This window comes from Pongo pygmaeus, chromosome 3, assembly GCF_028885625.2.
Source record: "Pongo pygmaeus isolate AG05252 chromosome 3, NHGRI_mPonPyg2-v2.0_pri, whole genome shotgun sequence".
NCBI classification, from domain to species: Eukaryota; Metazoa; Chordata; class Mammalia; order Primates; family Hominidae; genus Pongo; species Pongo pygmaeus.
The window spans coordinates 185,786,209-185,813,648 of record NC_072376.2 but is presented as its reverse complement, the minus strand read 5'-3'; positions in this window follow the sequence as shown (position 1 = coordinate 185,813,648).

The following is a 27,440-nucleotide window of genomic DNA, read 5'->3' as shown; positions in this document are numbered from 1 at the left end:
GAAATAAACTTATTGCTGCTGCTTATGACAGCCACAATGTCTTCTAAGTGATCACAATGCTAACGGTGACGCTAATAATGATCACACATATTCATAGATGATGGTGAAGTTGATGGGGATATGTTGCAATGATAAAAAAAAAATACCCTAGGAAAAGAACACAGAAAAAATTCATGTACATTTTTCCTAGTTGGAGATTCCCAGACCATTTATCCTAGCCCAGCATTCTCCAGCTAGGAAAAACAAATCTTATATTTTTTCTTCCATCATATTATTTTACTGACTCTGATGACATTCTTCCAGTGAATATAAGGAGGTTGGCATCTAATTGTTTAACTAATGTTCAGTTTCTTTTTCTTTTGAGTCCTTTCCCTTTAAATTTTCAATTTCTCCTTGGATTACACTTTTAATTCTACTTCATCTTGTGTTGCCTCTGAGAGGGCTTTCATTGGTTTCTGTTCATATAACGATATCTCTGGCTGTTTGTCACTTCCATGACTCTTTATGTCATTTATATAAATTATAGTCTCCCCAAAATTCAGCAAGCTTCTAGAATGCCTTTATTTTTATTCCCATTCTTAGAAGTAAAATGTTATACTTTTACTTATACTTTGAGTCCTGGACCTTACTCTCATCTATTTGAAGTCTTTTTCATCTATATCTTTTTGGAACTTTGAGCAGAAACCAATGGTATTAAATACCTATCTTTTAAATTATTTCACTGATATTTCTAAATTACATTAAAGAGATGTTTTCTCCCACCCATCATTCATTGCTTCACATTGTTCTCCGTCAGGGAAAGTGGCCTCTTCTCATTATGGTTTGAAACCTATTTTTTTGTTTTGTTTTCTTTTGTTTTTTTGAGATGGAGTCTCACGCTGTCACCCAGGCTGGAGTGCAGTGGTGCAATCTCGGCTCACTGCAAGCTCTGCTTCCTGGGTTCACGCCATTCTCCTGCCTCAGCCTCCCTAGTAGATAGGACTACAGGCACCGCCACCACGCCTCGCTAATTTTTTTGTATTTTTAGTAGAGACAGGGTTTCACCATGCTAGCCAGGATGGTCTCAATCTCCTGACCTCGTGATCCGCCCGCCTCGGTCTCCCAAAGTGCTAGGATTACAGGCGTGAGCCACCATGCCTGGCCATGGTTTGAAATCTTGAGGTTCATTTTACCTCTTCTCTGATGTCTGTCTATATACAGCCAATGATGAAATCTTAAACATTTCTCCTTGAAAGTATATGGTCTTTCATATTTTTTCTATTCTCATCTCTATTGCTGCAACCCTCACCTTGGTGCTTAATAATCTGTACCCCTGCAACAGTCTTGTAACCCCAACAGTCTTGGGGAGGTGACTATTCTCCCCACCTCCAAATAAATTCATAGAGCATTTCCTAACCAAGTGTTTCGCTGAGGCATTCTGTAAAATATTCTCTAATGTGTTCAATGGCAGTTTATTGCTTATGCCTGATTACTTCTGAGTAGTTGTCAAAATCTTCTGTTATCTTGGTTTCACTAGATTTATATACTTTGATTTCCATTATTCTCCAGGCTGCAACACCCTTGATATATTCAGACTGTTTTTATTCTTTTCTTCTTTTTTTAGAACTCTTCTATGCATGTGGCTTACTACAAATCTCAAATCTTATATAATAACACCAATATAAAAAAAACTTAGACAAACACACAATATATCACTAATTGTATTAGTCTGTTCTCATGCTGCTATAAGGACACACCCAAGACTAGGTAATTTATAAAGAAAAAGAGCTTTAGAGGATTCATGGTTCCACATGGCTGGGCCAGGGAGGCCTCACAATCATGGTGGAAGGTGAAGAAGGAGCAAAGGCACATCTTACTTGGTGGCAGGCAAGAGAGAAGTGCACACCAAAGCTTGGGGAAGCCCCTTATAAAACCATCAGATCTTGTGAAAACTCACTCACTATCATGAGAACAGCATGGAGGTAACCACTCCCATGATTCAATAACCTCCCACCAGTTCCCTCCCACAACATGTGGGGATTATGAGAACTACAGTTCAAGATGAGATTTGGGTGAGGACACAGCCAAACTGTATCATTCCACCCTTGCCCCTCTGAAATCTCATGTCCTCACATTTCAAAGCACAATCATGCCTTCCCAACAGTCCCCCAAAGTCTCATTCATTCCAGCATTAACTCAAAAGTCCAAACACAAACTCTCATTTGAGATGAGGCAAGTCCCTTCCACCTATTAGCCTGTAAAACCAAAACAAGTCAGTTGCTTCCCAGATACAATGGGGGTACAAGCATTGGGTAAATGCACCCATTCCAAATGGGAGAAATTGGCCAAAACAAAGGGGTACAAGTCCCATGCAAGTCTGAAATCCAATAGGGCAGTCATTAAACCTTAAAATCCCAAATGATCTCCTTTGACTCCATGTCTCACATCTAGGTCACGCTGACATTTTCCCCATTGTCTTGATGATTAGCATTTGGCTCCTCATTAATTATGCAAATTTCTGCTGCTGGCTTGAATTTCTCCCCAGAAAATGGGGTTTTCTTTTCTATCACATCATCTGGCTGCAAATTTTTCAAACTGTTGTGTTTTGCTTCCCTTTTAAACATAAGTTCCAATTCCAAACCATATCTTTGTGAATGAATAAAAGTAAATGCTTTTAATAGCACCCAAGTTACCTCTTGAATGCTTTGCTGCTTAGAAATTTCTTCTGCCAGATACCCTAAATCATCTCTCTCGAGTTCAAAGTTCCACAGATCTCTAGGGCAGGGGCAAAATGTGCTATTCTCTTTGTTAAAACATAGAAAGAGTCACCTTTATTCCACTTCCCAAAACATTCCTCATCTCCATCTGATACCACTTCAGCCCGGACATTATTGTTCATATCACTATCAGCATTTTAGTCAAAGCCATTCAACAAGTCTCTAGGAAGTTCCAAACTTTCCCACATCCTTCTGTCTTCTGAGCCCTCCAAACTGTTCCAACCTCTGACTGTTACCTAATTCCAAAGTCGCTTCCACATTTTTGGGTATCTTTACAGCAGCACCCCACTACCTAGTCCAATTTACTTTATTAGTTTGTTCTCATGCTGCTATAAGAACATACCTGAGACTAGGTAATTTATAATGAAAAAGAGATTTAGTGGACTCAGATCCACATGGCTGGGGAGGCATCATAGTAATGGGAGAAGGTGAAAAGGAACAAGACATGTCTTACATGGCAAAAGGCAAGAGAGAAGTGCAGAGCGAAGGGGGAGAAAAGCTCCTTATAAAACCATCAGATCTCATGAGAACTCACTATCATGAGAACAGCATGAAGGTAACCACCACCATGATTTAATTACCACCCACTGGGTCCTTCCCATGACACTTGGGTTTATGGGAACTAGAGTTCAAGATGAAATTTGGGTGGGGACACAGCCAAACCATATCAGTAGTAAACCAAAATATATATAACCTCATTGATAAATCAAAATTTATTACACTTGTAGGGCCCAACCTGAAAGCCACCTGTCCATAAAGCCTTCTATGAATATTCCATGGATGTTGCAGCTTTCCAAGAATATTCTGTGAATTTCTCCTTGAGCTACTAATTTCCTAGACCTATCTATTATGGTCTATCATAATCTATTACTATACAGTGACACTTTTAAAAATGAATGTACTGAGATGTACATATCTTAATGTGTATTGTGTATTATCTTCTCTAAAATAGTTACTTCAGGGAACTGTATGTTTAATGTAATGATGTGGTTATTGTTCAAAGGCATATTCTTTTTAATACTGTCAGTGATGAAAAATAATCTTTTGAAATAGATTGGAATTTTGGCCACAACTAAAAGTAATTCATTGTTAAGTCGCTGGAAAATAGATGTTCAACCTGGCTAATGCAATTTTCTCAGTGAAAAACATGGTGTGGCTCTGAAGCAATGAGTTCATTTATTTATTTATTTATTGCAGAAATTTTGGGCTAGTTCCAAAGATGAATTCTGACTGGCAGAATCACTGGAATGAATCAACTGTTTTTCTATTACTAATGCAAAGATGATTCTTCATCATAATGCATCCATTATTATATTTATGAAGACATAAGCTTATAAATTTGAGTCCATATATTCCTCCATCATATGGTTTTGATTTTAATACTATTGTTTCAGGTCTATTAACCTTCCTTAGTGTGAAAAATGTTTTAATGTAGGAAACAGAAATGAATTGATTAATTTATTAAAATGTGAGTCTAAACATGGAAGTTGTTTTTCAGATATAAATTGCCCTTGAATGTCGCGTTTAGCTCTTGTCTTCTAAAACTTTAAACCCATGAATTCCACTGACTATACAGATAGTCTTATACAAATCACTTCAATTTTTTCAATCTACATTTCTTCATCTATTAAGTGTAAGTATTGGACTGAATTTCTACAAATCTTCAAATCTGTCATTTAGAGGCCAGGCACGGTGGCTCATGCCTATAATCCCAGCACTTTGGGAGGCGGAGGTGGGCAGATCAAGAAGTCAGGAGTTTGAGACCAGCCTGACCAACATGGTGAAACCCCGTCTCTACTAAAACTACAAAAATTAGCTGGCGTGGTGGTGTGCACCTGTAATCCCAGGTACTCAGGAGGCTGATGCAGGAGAATCGTTTGAACCCGGGAGGCGGAGGTTGCAGTGAGCCAAGATCATGCCACTGAACTCCAACCTAGGCAATAGAGTGAGATGCCATCAAAAAAAAAAAAATCTGTCATTTAGGTAAAATTGAGAATTACATATTTCATCTCAAATAATAATGTTTAATATATTCATTACAGAAAAAAAGACATACTGCTTATTCTAAATAGAGTCAATTCCTTTGAGTAGCATGTTTTTAGTTGCCTTCCAGATTTGCTGCTTTCACAGAAAATAAAATTTCAAGATGAGGCAGATTCCGACAGTGCCCACACATATTCCTGGAATCTTAAAATATGATTGCTTCTGTGGACTTTCAACTGTGAGTATCTGCATGACTGTGTGTAAGGGATTTTCTAGCAATGTAGAAGGCCACTCTTTCTATAAGCAGGACAGACCTGAAGTGCTGAGACATTAACACTTCTCCCCCAGCAGCTTCCAGTAATACTTGCTGGGAGTTGGTGTTTAACAATCCCAGCTTCCGCACCCGTTGGGTGAAGAGAACTCTGAGCTGTGTTTTTGCAGTTCCTCACAGGAAACGTTCCAATCATTTCCCCGTGGTGGCTGGCTTCATATTATACCCTTTATTTGTAGCTTGCCTCCTTGGAATCACTTCTTCCACAGCCCTACTAGTATTTCCTATATCTCCCATCTAAACTAATTACATTTAAATTCTTGTCTCAGGATCTGTTTCTGGAAGAACCCAAATTAAGACCAAGATCACTGCAAAATCACCATATTTTGAATCTACAAAACGAAGGTAGAATGAATCTCAGGTAATTCTCAGTGTGGTAGAAATTAATATTTTACATTATTCCATTTTGAATATATACATGAAGTCATGTTAGTTATAATCTCTTGGGATCTTGGAATTTTTCCTATAACATCATTTCCATGAGGAAATAGAAAAAGCTTCAACCAGGCACCTGATGACCTAACTTATAGTTTAGTCTGTGACTTGGGCCTTGTGCTTAAACTCTGAGCCTTAATTTATTCTTTAAAATAAAGACATCTAAAACAACTTATTACTGCTGAGTGCGGTGGCTCAAGCCTGTAATCCCAGCACATTGGGAGGCTGAGGCGGGTGGATCATGAGGTAAGGAGTTCAAGACCAGCCTGACCAATATGGTGAAACCCTGTCTCTACTAAAAATACAAAATTTAGCCAGGCGTGGTGGCGTTCACCTGAAGTCCCAGCTACTCAGGAGGCTGAGGCAGAAGAATCACTTGAACCGGGGAGGCAGAGGTTGCAGTGAGCCAAGATCGCACTACTGCACTCCAGCCTGGGCGACAGAGTGAGACTCCATCTCAAAAAAAAAAAAAAAAAAAAAAAAATTCTGGCCGGGCATGGTGGCTCACGCCTGTAATCTCAGCACTTTGGGATGCCGATGTGGGTGGATCACCTGAGGTCAGGAGTTCAAGACCAGCCTGCCCAACATGGTAAAACCCCGTCTTTACTAAAAATACAAAAAATTAGCCGGGCATGGTGGTGCGTGCCTGTAATCCCTGCTACTCAGGAGGCTGAGGCTGGAGAATTGCTTGAACCCGGGAGGTGGAGGTTGTGGTGAGCCGAGATCATACCACTGCATTCCAGCCTGGCAACAGAGCAAGACTCCGTCTCAAAAAAAAAAAAAAATTCTACAAAAATGTAATGTTTTTCAACAGTGATATTCGATTCATTTCAGCTTTTTCATTCACTCTTGCTTTCAAGACTGTTTTTTCTTTTTGGCTTGAATAACAATATTATGCAATCTCTTCCCCTTTTCTTTTTAAGTAGTCCATAATTTAAGTCTGTCCGTTAAGAGTTCAACTTATCTAGTGCAATTAACCACTCTGCTACTTGTGGTGTAAATAAGATGCCAAACCACAAAAACAAAGCCATGGAGATATACTGTGTATATTTATCATTTCCTTATGTTTCTGAACATAAGTCCACTACCTAAAACTCACAAAAGTGACTATAAATAATTAAGTTCAAACATGAAGTATCTACTTGAAACTTCAAATTTGCCTTTAAGGATTAACTCAAAGAAAGGTTAATATGAATGAAAACCAAAAATACATGATTATTTGTGGAAAAGAATGATTGATAGAGAAAATATTACCTGTACTAGTTTTCCTGTGGCTGCAGTAACAAATAACTAAAAACTGGATGGCTTAGAAGAACAGAGACTTACGATTGTCTCACAATTCTGGAGACTAGAACTCCAAACTCAAGGTGTCAGCAGGGCCATACTCTTTTTGAAGTCTTTAGGAAAATCTATTCCATGCCTTTTTCTTTGCTTCTGCTGTTGCCGGCAATCCTTGGTACTCCTTGGCTTGTATCTTGTCAATCTCTGCTTCTATCATCACATGGAATTTGTCCTGTGTGTCTCTCTCTCTTCTTATAAGGATACCAGTCCTTATAATTAGATTAGGACCCACCTTAATAACCTCCTCTTAACTGTATTACGTCTGCAAAGACCCTATTTCCAAAGGTTACACTCACGAGTACTGGGTGTTTGGACTTCAGGATATCAATCCAACCCATACGTAACCTGTCAATCATTTGCTGATGCAAATGGACCTTCTGGTCATGGCTGGCTCCAAGGGAATCTACCCACGTCAGCTGCACAAGAATCCATCTCAGAAGAAACCTACTCCCACCCATTCTTGGAGTTTAATGCTCTGTGGTTACTGTCCGGAAACTCTTAATAACTTTATCTTTGAATTTATGTTTTGTAAAAGAAGCTTGGGTGAACACTTTGGTGCCTTGGACCATGCATGGTATACCTCCTGATAAATACCCTTGATGGGTTTTCAGCAGCCAGCCCTCTCACCCCTTCTCCCACCTGGCCTTACCCTCCTCACCCTTGCCCAGCAACCACCGCTGAGCCTAGGCATGGAAAGAGGTGGAGTAGAGTGTGCACGCCCCATGGCAGCTCAGAGTGAAGTGTGGCAGTGGCCACCCCCTCTACCCTCAGCCAGCAGCATCACCGTGCATTTTGTGGTCGACTTGGCAGGAACAAACCTCTTGCCCACTCTGGATGCAGGTATTGAGTGCATCCTGGAGAAGAGGTTGCAATTTTTGAGGGTTGTCCATCTGTAGTGGTTTCCAGTGGTGAACTGTGGGAAGAGAAGTCCCCACTGGCTAGGTCCCAGTGAATCAATCCAGCAGCTGACAGCTGGGAAGGAAATGCAGTCGGGGGACGTGTCAGCTGTTTGAACAAGAAGTACTGCATTTTCCCTTTGCACTGGGTAGGACAAGTGATATAAACTGTCCTGCTTTTAGGCATTTCTCTCAATGGTTAAAAAGCTTGGAGAAAATTCTAGTTTTTAATTCTGCCCATCACCTTTTCAGTTCTTTTGAGACAGCCCATGCAAATTGTTTTAAGCCTTTTCATTTACTCTTGCATGAGCCACTTTTTGCTGCACACTATAGCTCCACACAGAGATGAAGAATGAATTAGTCTCAGACAGTTGCAATAAGTAGTTTCCCTGAGAAACAGAATTCTCACTGAAATATAATGGACTTTCTAAAAACCTATCAAGGTCTTCTGCCATTTCTGGGCTCTTCCAGTATTTTAACTCTATTCATGGTAATTGGTGTGATCTAAATACAAACCAATTTAAGTGCTTGATGCAGACAAACCAAGAGCTTCCTGTATCAGAAATTGTGATAATTTTTTTCATTATAAAATCTACATTCAGGTGATTCTTGCTTATAACACACGGCGAGTACAATTATAGATGTCTAGACTGTCTGTGAACATTGTTTACAATCAGAATAATTCTGTAAGTTGTCTGACATCTTATCTTCCTCTGACAAGCTAAAAATCATTGTGACAATAAAAAACATTTTTCCATAAAATTACCAATGTTATTTCTATTTGTATGTAGTAAAGTTATCAAATATTTTTTATTTCTTGTATTTCCATTGTACCACTTTTCCTTAGAGAAGAAAAATAAATAAATATAAGGTCATGCACATATGCAAAATTATTATCAACCACAAGGAACTACTGATGCTTGTAATCAAAATAATTTAAGTGTGCCTCGAATATTCAATCTTCTGACCCTCTGCGAGGGAACACTACTATCCTGATTAACAAGACAACTGTGGTTCAGAGAGGTAAAGTAACCTCTTAAAGAATTTAGGGATAACAAGTGGTAGAGTAGAATGTAAAACATTAGTTTGTCTTATTCAAAAGCCAAGAACTGCTTAACTGTGTAGATTAATATTAATAAAAATAAGATTATATCTGAATGCTTGACATGGAATCAGAATATCCAGGAACAGAGAAAGTAGGCGAGTAGCATTTCCCTTTAGTCTCTATACAGAATATTTTACTAAAAAGAAAGAAGCATTTCATGTGTAGATGATCTGAAAAGGGCTGTGTTTAAAAATTAATTTAGGGAAGAGGCAAATTATCGACTAGGTACCTTAGCTTGGGAAGGTGCTTTCAATTTTGGAATATCAATGTGGGTAAGGGAAGGAGACAGACATAAAGGTTGGTAGCTTTGAGTTTTCAGTGAGCTCTAGGCTTATAGAAGAATTTAAAATGGGAAATTCAGATGTCCTTCTAGCTTCTCTAACTCAATAATTCAGGATATAAAATGAATTAGGAGGCCGGGGGCGGTGGCTCATGCCTGTAATCCCAGCACTTTGGGAGGTTGAGGTGGGCAGATCACCTGAGGTCAGGAGTTCGAGACCAGCCTTGCCAACGTGGTGAAATCCTGTCCCTACTAAAAATACAATTAATTAATTAATTAATTAATTGATTAAAAATAAATTAGGCAGATGTGGTGGTGCACGCCTGTAATCCCAGCTACTTGGGAGACTGAGGCAGGAGAATCGCTTGAGCCCAGGAGGCAGACATTGCAGTGAGCTGAGATCACACCATTGCACTCTATCCTGGGTGACAAGAGCAAGACTCCATCTCAACAACAACAACAACGACAACAACAACAAACAAATTAGGTACTCCAACTTTGCATTTATGCTACATCTTCCTGCAGATATAATACACATAAGACAAAAACATGAGACATTCTTAAATTTCTTATGGTACAGGTGTTTATTTTAGAAAGTTAATTACTGGAGGATATATTCTGCAAGAAAAAAATGCTATCAAAACATTCTATGATATTGCACACATATACACACCCACCTCATTTATTAAAAAAAAGAATAGTAAGCATCACACAGAGTGGAAAGGAAGACTATGATGCCATCAATAGGTCTTACATTACTGATTACTATTTAGCAGTTTCAAGACCTAAAGTAGTATAGAAAATAAAAGTTATATTGGCCAATCAATTAACACAGAAAATATCATTAATAAATATCTAAATTAAACCAGTAAAATGTATTACCAGTTTTTTAAAGAAAATCTTTCAATTTGCAGTGCTGTTTCTTTAGATTATGTTTTCAGCTGGAATATAATTTTACCTTTCTATTTCTTTACTCAAGACATTATCACCCAGTAGGCACTAAAGGAATGCTTGTTTACCAGTTATTTACATTAATATCCAAATATAGTTGAAAGCTCATTAGACTTAAAATTTAAAATATGGGTTCAGATCTTGCTTGTGCAGCTACTTGATATATATATATAGATATATATAGATATATATATATATAGATATATATATATAGATATATATATATATATAGATATATATATATAGGCATATATATATATAGATATATATATATAGGCATATATATATATAGATATATATATATAGGCATATATATATATAGATATATATATATAGGCATATATATATATAGATATATATATATAGGCATATATATATATATATATGCCTTTGGGAAAACAAAGTCTCTGAGGCAGTTTCCTCATCTGCACAATAGGAATAAAAGAATATGTATAGGAAGGATCCTTGTGATGAAAAATATAACATACGTGAAAGTGCCTGGCATAGTACATTGAACATAATATGATTTATACTAATCCTTATGATGAAGAACACAATAATCTTGTGAAACAAAATACTGTTTAAGAGTAAAAAATGTCCTAAATGTCAAAAAAGTGTTTTTAATTCTAGAAACATTTAAGCTTCTAAAAGTTGTTGATTGCTTAGCAAATTATTCAACTAAAAAATATAATGCCAGGCGCAGTGGCTCATGCCTGTAATCCCAGACTTCGGGAGGCCAAGGTGGGCGGATCACAAGGTCAGGAGATTGAGACCATCCTGGCTAACATGGTGTTATAAAAATATAAAAAATTAGCCGGGCGTGGTGGCAGGTGCCTGTAGTCCCAGCTACTCGGGAGGCTGAGGCAGGAGAATCGCTTGAACCTGGGAGGCGGAGGTTGCAGTGAGCCGAGATCGTGCCACTGCACTCCAGCCTGGGTGACAGAGCAGGGCTCTGTCTAAAAAATAACCATATATATATATGTGGTAGAAATAAAATATATATATATATTTTATTTCTAGCAAGCCAAATGTATTTTGATATTGTGTCATCTTTTATACTTCCCCACATTCTCATGCCAGCAACTAGGAGCTGAATTCTGGAAATTATAGCAAGTACAAATTCAATTTTCTTAGTGTTGGTCTAGAAGTCAAAGATCAGAAAATGTTTTATTCTTTTTGAACTGTGAAATTAAAAGATTTCTAGTAATGATGAACCAGACCTCAGAATATTGTAGCTGATTGAATACTCTGTACTTTCAGAATTAAGTTACTATCTGTAAATTCCTTAATTAATAAGTACACTTTTAGTTTTAAATTAACTTCGATAAATAAAATTATATATAACTATAGTTGATAAAAGTTGTAAATTTTAATAACTAGCAGCTATTTTTAAGTAACTAGAAATCTATGAACATTGAGTTCCAAGCTAAACTATTAATGATAGAGATATCATTCCCAACACATAATGGGTTCACACATATAATGTGTGGAACATAACAAAAATATATAATGTTTCCACCTCATGGAAAAGCCTGAAACTCTTTCAAACACACACAAAAGGGATAAGTTAAAGGAAGAGAGGCAGTGAATTCTGCTTTGGGTTTGACACAGTATCTTATTAAATCATACTTGTAAGTGCATTGATCTTATGTGTCCAAGACTAAAGCACTGCAATAGGCTCTTAAGGACAAGAGGGCTCTTAAAAGCAACATGAAACCTGGTTATATGCAAAGTGGTATAATGTGTTGGCAGACACTGTATAGGCAATCCATGCTATGGAAAGGAAGAAGGGCTATTTCACAGAGGGCATTCAGAATCATCATGAAGATATCGCCATTCACTTCGCAAAGTAAGCATCTACAGTCTTCTCCTGGCCATAGCTACATATCTTTTACGGGTATTTCAGACTTTACCAGGTCATTTATATCATTATAACTTACAATAATTTTAAACAAACTAGTCAATATGCTGGTGGCAATCAGCAATTCTCTTTTCCCTGTAACCTAGGGTCAGTGTCTACTATCAGCCATTCTATCAGATGAAGGGTAAGGCTCTTGGTAGGATGAGAATTCTAAATGAGGTGTATCACCAGCAAAATCAAATCTACTTCAGCTGCAAAAGTTATCTTTGTTAGGATCTTATTATGATTCTTCCTTTACCTCATGTGCAAAGAAATTACTTTAAAATTACCTGATTTACCTTGCATGTTGTTCTTACAATGCTAGACTCCAGATCTGTGGTTATATTGTATGTAACTACACAGTAGCAAAAAGAAGGGCTAGATATCCATCAAAATTCTTATAAAATAACTAAAATAAAATAATGAATGCTGTCTCTAGTGACTGTATCATCCAGGGGCCATCATTATCAACATAGTGCAGCACCAGCTCTGGTTTCTGGTGACATTTTACACTAAAGCGAAGCCAAATGTCATTCCTTGTCAGGCCAGCTTATGAAAATCATAACCAGTACACATGGATAAGATCAGGGCAGGAGGAGCGGGAGATTTTGTTGGGTGGAAGGATAGGGATTAGAAAGAAGAAAGTGAAGATGGTGAGGAAATAAACTTCCATGAATATGACAAAGGCAGGTAAAGGATCTAAGAAGTAGGATTCTGATTAATAACATTACATAAAAATTCTGCTTGACTTTCACACTGCTGGCAGCTCTTATCTCACCATATGATGGCGTGGAGTTTGGTTAAGAACTTTTCATGAAAGCCAAAAGAAAAGATAGATTAAAAACCACTAAAGAAATACACATTAACAGGCTTAGATAGTACTTTTATGTGAATATATAGATGCTATATTTAAATATAAAGTGGGAGATTAAACAAGTCATAATATTGAAAAGTAAAGACTGGAGTTGACTGCCAGGGCTTGACTTGAGCTCTGCTACTCATATCTGTGACCTTGCAGATATTTTCAGATTTACCTGAGTCTCAATTTTGTCAGTTGGGCTTCGATTATAAAATGGGGCTGTTAAAAGTCCTGTCTGTAAGCCGTGAGGATAGAGAAGAAGCCCCAGTGAGTGATGCTGAAACTATCAATGATTTTAGTGAGGTCACCAGGATTTTATTTAGAAACAAAAGTGAAAAGTAAATATAACATATTTTACAACTCAAAATTGTTCCATACCTCTTAGATAAATAAATAAGAAGCTATAAGTGGACATTTACCATTCATTTAAGATTATACTACGACTTATTATTTAAAATAATCAGTTATTGAACATCTAATTTTCATCAGGCAGAGAACTATCACTAATTCACACACAACAGACCATTAAGGTAAACTTCAATTCATCATTGCACTAGTGATCCTGGGCGGTGTAAATAAGAATAGGAAAAATAAATGAAATATTTAAGAACTTAAAATAAAGACATAAAATATTATTTTCATTATTCATAGGTGGCATGGTTATATAACCAGTAAATCTCAAACAATCCATAATTATGTTTATTTTTCTTTTTTGGGGACAGGGTCTTGCTCTGTCACCTAGTCTGGAGTGCAGAGGCATGAACATGGCTCACTGCAGCCTTGAACTTCTGGGCTTAAGCCATCCTCCCACCTCAGCCTCTCAAGTAGCTGGGACCACAGCTGCGTGCCAGCACACCCAGGCTAATTTTTTGATTTTTTGTAGAATGAGGGTCTCACTTTTTGCCCAGGCTAGTTTTGAACTTCTGGGCTCAAACGATCCTCCCGTCTTGGCCTCCCAAAACTCTGGGATTGTAAGTGTTAGTCACTGTGCCTGACCCATAGATAAATTATAATCATTGGAGGTAATATGCTGGATATAAGCTCAATATATAAAAATTCATTGTCTGTTTGTATTTCACAGACAAATAATTAAGAAATCAAAAAAAGTTTAAAACCACGCCATTTATAATTCCAGCAAAAGAAGTACAAGAACTCTACACACAAATTTAAGAAAAATATTGTTGAGAAAAGATAAAGACAATATAAACATAGAGGAACACCACTTTTACTGAGTAGAAGGTTCAATGTTGCAAAGATGTCAATTCTCTCCAAACAGGTTTTGTGAAACTTGACAAGCTTATCCTAAAACATTTGTGTGAAAATGCAAATTATCCATTTATAGCTAACATATTCTTTAACCACGAAAAGAAATGAAAGGATTTGCCTATCCAACAGCAATACTTATTATAAAGCTTTGACAATTAAAAGTGTGCTTTTGGTACAAAGGAAGACAAATATAACAACAAAAGATAATAAAGAATTTAGAAATAGACAATTGATTTATGTAACAGCAAAGCAATAGGAATTAATAGGCTTTTGAGCAATGGTTCCAAAAAATTATATATCCATACTAAAAAATATAGCACTTGATTCCTACTTCATATCATACTTGAAAGTCAATGACAGCTAGATCGTGGATATAAATGTGTAAGGTAAAACAAGAAAGCTTATAAAGCATAACATAGAAAATTATTTTCCTGAGTTTGAGGTAGAGAAAAATTAATAAAAAGGACAAATAAAACCATACTAACCATAGAGGAAAAGGTAGTTATTTAACCACATTGCAATTTTAGAACTTTATTTTTTGGTTGTCACCGAATGATACTGTTAAGAGAATGTCAAAAAAGACAAAACTGGAAGAAGATATTAACACTGCATATATTTAACAAAGGCTTATATTCAGAATATGTAATGATTCCCATGAAGAAATGTGTGCATGTGTGTACTGAGATCTATACAAGTATGTTCCTAGCAGCACTAGTTATAACATTTACCAACCAGGATATTAAATTGTCTATGAACAGAAGAAAGGACAACTAAATTGTGTCGTATTCATGCAATGGAATGCTATGAAGTAATCAGAATGAAATATAGCTACTCACTTCCAGCCTGGTCAATATGGTGAAACCCTGTCTCTACTAAAAATACGAAAACATTAGCCGGCTGTGGTGGTGCATACCTGCAATCCCAGCTACTCGGGAGGCTGAAGCAGGAGAATCGCTTGAACTAGGGAGGCGGAGGTTGCAGTGAGCTGAGACCGTGCCACTGCACTCCAGCCTGGGCAACAGAGTGAGACTCTGTCTCAGAAATAAATAAATAAATAAATAAATAAATGAACGAAAAATAAAAAGAAAAAAATATAGCTACTCACAAAAGCAATGATAAATTTCACAAACACATGCTGAGCAAAAGTGTCCACAGAATAGAATATTTACTGAACTTCATTTATATAAAGTTTTAAAAGACTGAGCCAAGATGGCCAAATAGGAACAGCACCGGTCTACAGCTCCCAGTGTGAGCGACGCAGAAGATGGGTGATTTCTGCATTTCCATCTGAGGTACCGGGTTCATCTCACTAGGGAGCGCAAGACAGTGGGTGCAGGACAGTGGGTGCAGCGCACCATGCGTGAGCCAAAGCAGGGCGAGGCATTGCCTCACTCGGGAAGTGCAAGGGGTCAGGGAGTTCCCTTTCCTAGTTAAAGAAAGGGGTGACAGATGGTACCTGGAAAATCGGGTCACTCCCACCCTAATACTGTACTTAAATACTCCGACGGGCTTAAAAAACGGTGCACCAGGAGATTATATCCCGCACCTGGCTCGGAGGGTCCTGCGCCCACAGAGTCTCGCTGATTGCTAGCACAGCAGTCTGAGATCAAACTGCGAGGCGGCAGCAAGGCTGGGGGAGGGGCGCCCACCATTGCCCAGGCTTGCTTAGGTAAACAAGGCAGCCCGGAAGCTCGAACTGGGTGGAGCCCACCACAGCTCAAGGAGGCCTGCCTGCCTCTGTAGGCTCCACCTCTGGGGGCAGGGCACAGACAAACAAAAAGACAGCAGTAACCTCTGCAGACTTAAATGTCCCTGTCTGACAGCTTTGAAGAGAGCAGTGGTTCTCCCAGCACGCAGCTGGAGATCTGAGAACGGGCAGACTGCCTCCTCAAGTGGGTCCCTGACCCCTGACCCCTGAGCAGCCTAACTAGGAGGCACCCCCCAGTAGGGGCAGACTGACACCTCACACGGCCGGGTACTCCTCTGAGACAAAACTTCCAGAGGAACAGACAGCAGCATTTGTGGCTCATGAAAATCTGCTGTTCTGCAGCCACTGCTGCTGATATCCAGGCAAACAGGGTCTGGAGCAGACCTCTAGCAAACTCCAACAGACCTGCAGCTGAGGGTCCTGTCTGTTAGAAGGAAAACTAACAAACAGAAACGACATCCACACCAAAAAAACATCTGTACATCACCACCATCAAAGACCAAAAGTAGATAAAACCAGAAAGATGGGGAAAAAACAGAGCAGAAAGACTGGAAACTCTAAAAAGCAGAGTGCCTCTCCTCCTCCAAAGGAACGCAGTTTCTCACCAGCAACGGAACAAAGCTGGATGGAGAATGACTTTGACGAGTTGAGAGAAGAAGGCTTCAGACGATCAAACTATTCTGAGCTACAGGAGGAAATTCAAACCAAAGGCAAAGAAGTTGAAAACTTTGAAAAACGTTTAGACGAATGTGTAACTAGAATAACCAATACAGAGAAGTGCTTAAAGGAGCTGATGGAGCTGAAAGCCAAGGCTCGAGAACTACATGAAGAATGCAGAAGCCTCAGGAGCTGATGCAATCAACTGGAAGAAAAGGTATTAGTGATGGAAGATGAAATGAATGAAATGAAGCGAGAAGGGAAGTTTAGAGAAAAAAAGAATAAAAGAAACAAACAAAGCCTCCAAGAAATATGGGACTATGTGAAAAGACCAAATCTACGTCTGATTGGTGTATCTGAAAGAGACAGGGAGAATGGAATCAAGTTGGAAAACACTCTGCAGGATATTATCCAGGAGAACTTCCCCAATCTAGCAAGGCAGGCCAACATTCAAATTCAGGAAATACAGAGAACGCCACAAAGATACTCCTCGAGAAGAACAATTCCAAGACACATAATTGTCAGATTCATCAAAGTTGAAATGAAGGAAAAAATATTAAGGGCAGCAAGAGAGAAAGGTCGGGTTACCCACAAAGGGAAGTGGACCTAATAGACATCTACAGAACTCTCTACCCCAAATCAACAGAATATACATTTTTTTCAGCACCACACCACACCTATTCCAAAATTGACCACATACCTGGAAGTAAAGCTCTCCTCAGCAAATGTAAAAGATCAGAAATTATAACAAACTGTCTCTCAGACCACAGTGCAATCAAACTAGAACTCAGGATTAAGAAACTCACCCAAAACCACTCAACTACATGGAAACGGAACAACCTCCTCCTAAATGACTACTGGGTACATAACGAAATGAAGGCAGAAATAAAGATCTTTGAAACCAACGAGAACAAAGACACAACATACCAGAATCTCTGGGACACATTCAAAGCAGTGTGTAGAGGGAAATTTATAGCACTAAATACCCACAAGAGAAAGCAGCAAAGATCCAAAATTGACACCCTAATATAACAATTAAAAGAACTAGATAAGCAAGAGCAAACACATTCAAAAGCTAGCAGAAGGCAAGAAATAACTAAAATCAGAGCAGAACTGAAGGAAATAGAGACACAAAAAACCCTTCAAAAATTAATGAATCCAGGAGCTGGTTTTTTTGAAAGGATCAACAAAATTGATAGACTGCTAGCAAGACTAATAAAGAAGAAAAGAGAGAAGAATCAAATAGAGGCAATAAAAAATGACAAAGGGGATATCACCACCAATCCCACAGAAATACAAACTACCATCAGAGAATACTACAAACACCTCTACACAAATAAACTAGAAAATCTAGAAGAAATGGATAAATTCCTCGACACATACACCCTCCCAAGACTAAACCAGGAAGAAGTTGAATCTCTGAAGAGACCAATAACAGGCTCTGAAATTGTGGCAATAATCAACAGCTTACCAACCAAAAAGAGTTCAGGACCAGATGGATTCACAGCCGAATTCCACCAGAGGTACAAGGAGGAACTGGTACCATTCCTTCTGAAACTATTCCAATCAATGGAAAAAGAGGGAATCCTCCCTAACTCATTTTATGAGGCCAGCATCATCCTGATACCAAAGCCGGGCAGAGACACAACCAAAAAAAGAGAATTTTAGACCAATATCCTTGATGAACATTGATGCAAAAATCCTCAATAAAATACTGGCAAACCGAATCCAGCAGCACATCAAAAAGCTTATCCACCATGATCAAGTGGGCTTCATCCCTGGGATGCAAGGCTGGTTCAATATACGTGAATCAATAAATCTAATCCAGCATATAAACAGAACCAAAGACAGAAACCACATGATTATCTCAACAGATGCAGAAAAGGCCTTTGACAAAATTCAACAACCCTTCATGCTAAAAACTCTCAATAAATTAGGTAATGATGGGACGTATCTCAAAATAATAAGAGCTATCTATAACAAACCCACAGCCAATATCATACTGAATGGGCAAAAACTGGAAGCATTCCCTTTGAAAACTGGCACAAGACAGGGATGGCCTCTCTCACCACTCCTATTCAACATAGTGTTGGAAGTTCTGGCCAGGGCAATCAGGCAGGAGAAGGAAATAAAGGGTATTCAATTAGGAAAAGAGGAAGTCAAATTGTCCCTGTTTGCAGATGACATGATTGTATATCTAAAAATCCCCATTGTCTCAGCCCAAAATCTCCTTAAGCTGATAAGCAACTTCAGCAAAGTCTCAGGATACAAAATCAATGTACAAAAATCACAAGCATTCTTATACACCAATAACAGACAAACAGAGAGCCAAATAATAAGGGAACTCCCATTCACAATTGTTTCAAAGAGAATAAAATACCGAGGAATCCAACTTACAAGGGACGTGAAGGACCTCTTCAAGGAGAACTACAAACCACTGCTCAATGAAATAAAAGAGGACACAAAGAAATGGAAGAACATTCCATGCTCATGGGTAGGAAGAATCAATATCGTGAAAATGGCCATACTGCCCAAGGCAATTTATAGATTCAATGCCATCCCCATCAAGCTACCAATGACTTTCTTCACAGAATTGGAAAAAACTACTTTAAAGTTCATATGGCACCAAAAAAGAGCCCGCATCACCAAGTCAATCCTAAGCCAAAAGCACAAAGCTGGAGGCATCACGCTACCTGACTTCAAACTATACTACTAGGAGACGGTAACCAAAAAAGCATTGTACTGGTACCAAAACAGAGATATAGATCAATGGAACAGAAGAAAGCCCTCAGAAATAACGCCGCATATCTACAACTATCTGATCTTTGACAAACCTGACAAAAACAAGCAATGAGGACAGGATTCCCTATTTAATAAATGGTGCTGGAAAACTGGCTAGCCATATGTAGAAAGCTGAAAATGGATCCCTTTCTTACACCTTATACAAAAATTAATTCAAGATGGATTAAAGACTTAAATGTTAGACCTAAAACCATAAAAACCCTAGAAGAAAACCTAGGCATTACCATTCAGGACATAGGCATGGGCAAGGACTTCATGTCTAAAACACCAAAAGCAATGGCAACAAAAGCCAAAATTGACAAATGGGATCTAATTAAACTCAAGAGCTTCTGCACAGCAAAAGAAACTACCATCAGAGTGAACAGGCAACCTACAAAATGGGAAAAAATTTTTGCAACCTACTCATCTGACAAAGGGCTAATATCCAGAATCCACAATGAACTCAAACAAATTTACAAGAAAAAAAAAAACAACCCCATCAAAAAGTGGGCGAAGGACATGAACAGACACTTCTCAAAAGAAGACATTTATGCAGTCAAAAAACACATGAAAAAATGCTCACCATCACTGGCCATCAGAGAAATGCAAATCAAAACCACAATGAGATACCATCTCACACCAGTTAGAATGGAAATCATTAAAAAGTTAGGAAACAACAGGTGCTGGAGAGGATGTGGAGAAATAGGAACACTTTTACACTGTTGGTGGGACTGTACACTAGTTCAACCATTGTGGAAGTTAGTGTGAGGATTCGTCAGGGATCTAGAACTAGAAATACCATTTGACCCAGCAATCCCATTACTGGGTATATACCCAAAGGACTATAAATCATGCAGCTATAAAGACACATGCGCACATATGTTTATTACGGCACTATTCACAATAGCAAAGACTTGGAACCAAGCCAAATGTCCAACAATGATAGACTGGATTAAGAAAATGTGGCACATATACACCATGGAATACTATGCAGCCATAAAAAATGATGAGTTCATGTCCTTTGTAGGGACATGGATGAAGCTGGAAACCATCATTCTCAGTAAACTATCGCAAGAACAAAAAACCAAACACCGCATATTCTCATTCATAGGTGGGAATTGAACAATGAGAACACATGGACACAGGAAGGTGAACATCACACTCTGGGGACTGTTGTGGGGTGGGGGGAGGGGGGAGGGATAGCATTAGGAGATATACCTAATGCTAAATGACGAGTTAATGGGTGCAGCACACCGGCATGGCACATATATACGTATTTAACTAACCTGCACATTGTGCACATATACCCTAAAACTTAAAGTATAATAATAGTAAAATAAAAAAAAAGAGACAAAACTAAATGATAGATTATAGACATACGTGCTTACCTAGTAAAACTATAATCAGGATGCAATTACCATAGAACTTATATTGGTGGTTGTTTTGAGAGAGGAAGAGTCAATGGTTTGAAGCAGTCATGAGAGGGCCTTCAAAGCACTAATATCCCATTTCTTGACCTGGGTTGTTTACCTGAGAGTTGTTTTTGTAACAAATTATTGAATTATATATCTTTTGCATGTGTGTTATGTATAGGTATGTTATATATTGCAATAACAATTTTTTTTAAAGATAGGCAAAATAAATACCCCATTAAGAGAGTGTAGGGAAGAAATGGAACATGAGAAGATAATTGTGACAGAGTTTACAGAAGGCTTCAATCCAGACTATACAGAGTTTTTAAAAATCAATGAGAAGAAGACAAATAATGCAGTAAAACAGGCAAGTTGTGGTGGTTCATGACTGTAATCCCAGCATTTTGGGAGGCTGAGGCAGGCAGACCGCTTGAGTCCAGGAGTTTGAGACCAGCCTGGGCAACATGGCAAAACCACGTCTCTACAAAAAATACAAAAATCACCTGGGTGTGGTGGTGTGCACCTGTAGTTCCAGCTACTCAGGAGGCTGAGGTTGGAGGATAACTTGAGCCTGGGAGGTGGAGGTTGCAATGAGCCAAGATCAAGCCACTGCATTCTAGCCTGGATGACAGAGTGAGACTCTGTCTCAAAATAAATAAATAGATAAATAAAGTGCTAAAAATGTATATTCTGTCCTTTTATCTTGGTCCTCCAGTCTTTGTGTAGCCTGGGGAAAGACAGAGTGGTGTCATTTAAAACACAGCCAGGTCTGAGTGTCTGCTCAGGTTTAAGGATGTTACTGAACAGTAGAATGCATAAATGCATTGTGATACATTCATATTGTCGAACATTATACAACAACCAAGATTAATGAAGCAAAGTACATCCTGGGTCCCTCAACATAATGCTTAACAAGAGTAATACATAATTCTATTTATGAAAATCCAACAAAGAGACAAAATGTTTAGAGATGTGTGCTTAGGTGTTGAAATTATAAATAAGAGCAAAATTTATTACGATAAACATCAGGATAGTGGTTACCTTAGGATGGAAGACAGGAATTGGCTATTGAGAGCAATCAAGAGAGGGACTTAGAGTGCTACTGTGATCATTTTCCTGACCTAGGTAGTAGTTACAGGCACATTTGGTTTGTAATAAATTACTTAGTTGCACACAGAACAAAATTTCTATGCTTTTCAATGTATGTATTAGATATCATAAGAAAAGTCAAATAATACAATGAAATAAGAAAGTACCTTTTAAATGACAAATGATGTGGTAATAAATCAACATTGAATTAAAACCCTCATCCTCATAATTGGATTGATTACAGTAAAATACACTTTTTTTTTTTTTTTGAGACTGAGTTTCGCTCTTGTTACCCAGGCTGGAGTCCGATGTCGCAATCTCAGCTCACCGCAAACTCCGCCTCCCGGGTTCAAGCGATTCTCCTGCTTCAGCCTCCCCAGTAGCTGGGATTACAGCCATGCGCCACCATACCCGGCTAATTTTGTATTTTTAGTAGAGACTGGGTTTCTCCATGTTGGTAAGGCTGATCTCGAAATCCCGACCTCAGATGATCTGCCGCCCTCAGCCTCCCAAAGCGCTGGGATTACAGGTGTAAGACCCGCGCCTGGCCTAAAATTCACTTTTTATCGCTGGTAACCGAAGAATGGAAGAGAAGTTAAATGTTTAAAGATAATAATAAGCTAAGATAATGCAAATATAAAAGTATCCTGATTAAATTACATTTGTGCCTTTTAATAATTACTTTTATTATGAAAAGTAATTCTTATATAATTCACTTTTTATCCCCTTAGTTTTCTTTAAAAGAACACATTAGATATGGTTTTAATTATCTTTCTTAAAGATTTAATCAAAATTTCAATTGTGACACAAAGACTTAAAATATTTTTTTTTCTTAAAAGCCTGTTTTATTTTAAAAGGAAACATTCTCTATATTGAGTCCAACTGCTTATATAAATTATCTGAATTAAAATAGCATTTACAAATGAGTCTCTGGGACACTTAATTTGAGTCCTTTTGGGGGGATATTAATGAAATGAAATGCCAGTTTTAAAATCAAGTTACATAGGACACAATATAATTGTCCTTCTATAAAATTCTAATGAATAAGATTAGATAGCAAGAATTTCAGTGGAACCTTTTATCTCCTATTACATTTGACTGTTTCATATAATTTAATTTCACTTTATTTCAGTCCAACATAAAATGAAGGATTCCGTTGTCTGTTTAGCTGCCATTTCTCTGGATATTTGAAATATATTTAATTACACAAGGTCACATCTGAAGAGAGAAAACTCTCTGGAGAGAATGTAAATGAACTTTCTCCTATCGGATCACTTATGAATTCTTTATTACCCTAAAATTACATGATATTATCCTGAAGTGACATGAAATGTCTTACTTATTGTCTTGCCCATTCCTGGAATGAAAATAGAATGTTAAAGAAAACTAATGCTTCTGAGAATTGGCTGCTCTAAAGGGTACCTTCTTTCATTACTCATGCTTTGTAATTGGCAGTCCACAGCAGGAAAGCCCATATAAAATATGCTAGTTATATTTAGATCATAGTTCTGGATTTGCCTTTATGATGAGGTGCTAAAAATTATGGTAAATTGTAACAGATGTTTGCAATGTGCTAGAGATGCCAAAGTTCTGTTTGTGGTAAAATGTTATATACCAACTGTCAGAAGAATTTTTCTGTCAGTCAAGTGCTGAAAGGCTATTTGCAAATTGTCTTTAAGGAATGAAAAAGTGGCAGTGTAGGATAAAACAGATACTGTCTTAAAGTTTAGTATTCTCATTTTACATAGTGAATGACTAATGGAATGTGCAACCTATTTAGACTCTAGTCTGTGTCATTTGTAGATAGTATTATTACAGATATTATCATCAATATTTCTTTATTTTTAGCAACATCTATCTTGAAATTACATGAATTCTGAGAAAATATACATTCTTGCAAATGAAGAAAACATCTTTTCACTTTTTCCTCTAAACTCCCACAATTTTAATTGTTTACACCTATTTAGGGAAAAATCTATTTTTGGCTAACAAGTTCTTGATGCAACATTTACTCAAAGTGACATTTTGAAAGTTGCAACTTTGCTGCTTTAGTGTGTGTTTTATTATTGTAAATATATGTAAACAGAACATCTACAAAATATATTCATTCAACAGTAACTTTGACTATTTAACAATAAAGGAAACAGTAAATGGATCTGTATGTAACATGACCAGATATGAGAATATGTTAGTTGAGTTTTCAGATAAGAATCTCAAACATTTAGCTACCAAAATGCTTGTCCTCCCTAAGAAAAAAGTTTATTTTTGAAATAAATATTACTAATAACATGAAGCTCTGATTATTCATCAACATTCTTCACAGAGGAAAATAAGAAATGTTTTCTATGGAAACAACTTTCTATAGGTATTCAAATATTTTTAATCCAGTTGAAAAAAAAAACGAAAAGACTGACTCAAAATGCTGTACCCAAGGGAGTAAAAAAAGAATGAATAAATGAGCAAACAAAAAACAACTTGTTCACAAAATAACAGTATATATGATTTTAAATGGATGTAAACATTGATTCAAAGTTTATTGGTATGTGGAATAATTTCCATGAACGGTTGTCTAGAGAGAACTGTGTATAAAAATAAAAATAAAATAAAACAACTTATCCTTTGTACATTACAATTATTTCAGAAATGTAAGACACAGTGCAACTAAGAATGCAGCATAGCCCTATAATGAACAATAGATTATGTATCAGGAGATTTGTGTTCAGGTCCTTGCGGCAGTATTGACACTGACATTAACTTCTTATAGTATTGGGTTCCTTAAAATAAGAATAATAAAGCCTGCCACAGTGGGTTGTTGTACAGTTTAAATGACACAATGGTTCTGAAATTGTTTTAGATTTATAACACTCATACATGTACAACATATTACTATTAATAATGAATAACTTTAAAAATAAAATGTTCCTGAAAAGTTCCATAATTTTTCTTTTATGAGTTTGCACTATAATTATCAGCTTATCCTTTTACTGAAAAGTTTGGCCCAAGGAGAAGTCTTGCCCTATTTTTTTTTATGATAGCATCATAATTTAGGAGGACTATTAGAGTGAAGTTTCTATTTTCTACGTGTGACATTTTCTAAAGCTATTAGATTTATTAGTTTGTTTCACAGGTCATCAAGAACTGAACCATATAAAATTCACTCGAACAGGAAGGAAGAAAAGCAGAGGCAAGGCAAGAAGAAAAGATGTCTGAATAGTCAAGATTGGCAAGGAACCCAAATCAACTCAGTTCAATCTATTTCGCTCAGTACTTATAAAAAATTACTTTAAATTTTGCTATCCTATTTCAATTAAGTAAAATGTAGAGCAAGACAGAGATACAAAGTGTCTTTGTCAGTGGAAGAAACCATGCAATCCATAGGCAACTGTGCCCTACTCCTCCCCCCAACCCTTGGAAAGTAAATTAAAAAAAAAAAAAAAAGAAAGAAGGAATGAGAAAAAGAAAACATTCGGGTAATTGATTTTCATGGGAGATGACACAAGCAATCATTTGGCAATAAAGTGTCCATATTGATGGTGAAGAGGGTTGGTCAATCACTAGATAAGGCAAGGTAGTTAGTTACATGGGACTTTGTTTTGAGCCCTGTTGCTTTTTTGCTTTAATAGAACTTCTATTATTCTATGCTTATTTATCACTGCTGCAAGGAAAGTGACCAGTACTTTTTAAATATATCATATATATGTATCTTAAATATATCTTATATATATATCTCTTATATATTTACATTACTTGTACTTATATTTAAACATATTTATATATATATATTTGCAGGAGTTGACAATGTGTGTATGTGTGTGTATGTGTATATACATATATGTCCTAAAATGCATTCTTCGAACCATAACATTTAAGTTGTGAATGGCCCTGAGACTTGCTTTTATTCACGATAGCCAACACTGAGTTTTGTAACAATGTGCTCTTCCCCATGCATTGTAAATGCTTTCCAATATCCTTTCCCTTACAGCATCATTGGTTTGCAGATAGGAAAATAGTTTAGAAAATGAGGACTTAGTGTCTTTATTTCCTACACTCAAATTGACTTCTAAGATAATGAAATAATATTTCTGAAACATGATAATCATACCAGAATAACTGTACCTTAATTACATAATCTACCATTATATTCTACTATTGAACAGTAATTGCATTTATTTTTTGTATGTATACATATTTAGGTCACTTTCTAAAGATTTCGAAAGTTGTTTAGGTAATTTGAAATGTTATCGATTAAGAAGTTATAATGAGTTATTAATTCAAAAATTGATTTTTATGGCTAAATCTCTGACCTGAATATTGGGAGACCAAAGAATCAAAAAGATGTTCCAAAAATAAATTAAATCATTTTAATTTAAAATAAGAGAATGTTTTATACTCTGCAGAAACGGCACATAAATCCTATCATCATCTTTTTCACCGTTCTCTAGATTCTAAAAAAATAAGGAAGAGTTTGCATCATATATAACAGTTCTAGTACAAACGCGAAATGGATAAGCCTTCAATCTACAATATGTACTGTTCTCCTTAAAAACAATATACTTAAGAATTAATTAAATCAGGACCACACATTATTTTTAGGCTAAATTATTTATCCAGAATCTCTTCCTTCAACTTCTTGATTTCGGCTTGCTAATTTTTAGACATTTCTCAAACATTTCCCCCAAAATTAAGAAGAAAAATAGATGAAAAAATTATATTATCAGGATTTCCTATTTATCATTATTTCTCTAAGACTTCATGTTCCTGTAGTCCAGAAACCGTTTAATAAATAGCCAGGATCCCTTTGGTGACTCTAACTTTATAATTTGAAAAAAAAAGAAAGCACGATTTATAGTCTTAAAAGCCTTTGTGAGCATACTGGGGCAGAATATGTGACATTGAGGCTGTTTTGGAAAATTCAATAACTGTGCTTGCCTTTAGGAATCACCTATTGAACCTATGACTATGCATCTTTTTAAAAGAATCAACCAGAACTTGCTATATTTTTAGATCAATAGAATGGTTGAAATGAATATCAAAAGTAGGTTTGGATAAGTTATGAATTTAATTTTCTCATGCTCTTTTAATTTAGCCTGGAAATTGATTGTATTGTTAATAAAAATGCTATTACAAACTTTTTGTAATCTATTTGGTCCCTCAGAAATTTTAAATCTCAGCATCCAGTGTTAAAAAACAAGCTCTTTTGGTGGCGCAGTCATTTCAACTAGAAGAGCTGAGATGACTCATTCTGATCTTATCCACACAATTGTCAATGCTCTGACAATAGAAAGGATATAGTTTAAAAACTAAAAGGTAGAGGAGTTTTCTCTTTAAATTCCAGGTTGAGCTGGTGGTAAAAGCACTTACTGACAATAGAAACCATTGATGCAGAATAAAACATGGCTCCCAGGAAGTCATTTTATAACTACTTTCCAGCTACTCCACGTTTTAATGAGTTTAATGATCATTATACGACCTCTACCTTCTTGCAGATATGGGCTCTGTCTGCTTCTATTTACAGATGACAAGTCATTCCTAAGAGATCAAAATCTTAGTCAAAATGTTAGTGAAGATGTGTTGAGCCTGTATTGCTCTTGTGATGTATCTAGTTTGAATGCATGGCTCAAACTCCCTCTATTTCCTGTGAGCCACTACCTGGCCATCAGAAATAGGTTTCAGGCCCAGAAACTAAAATA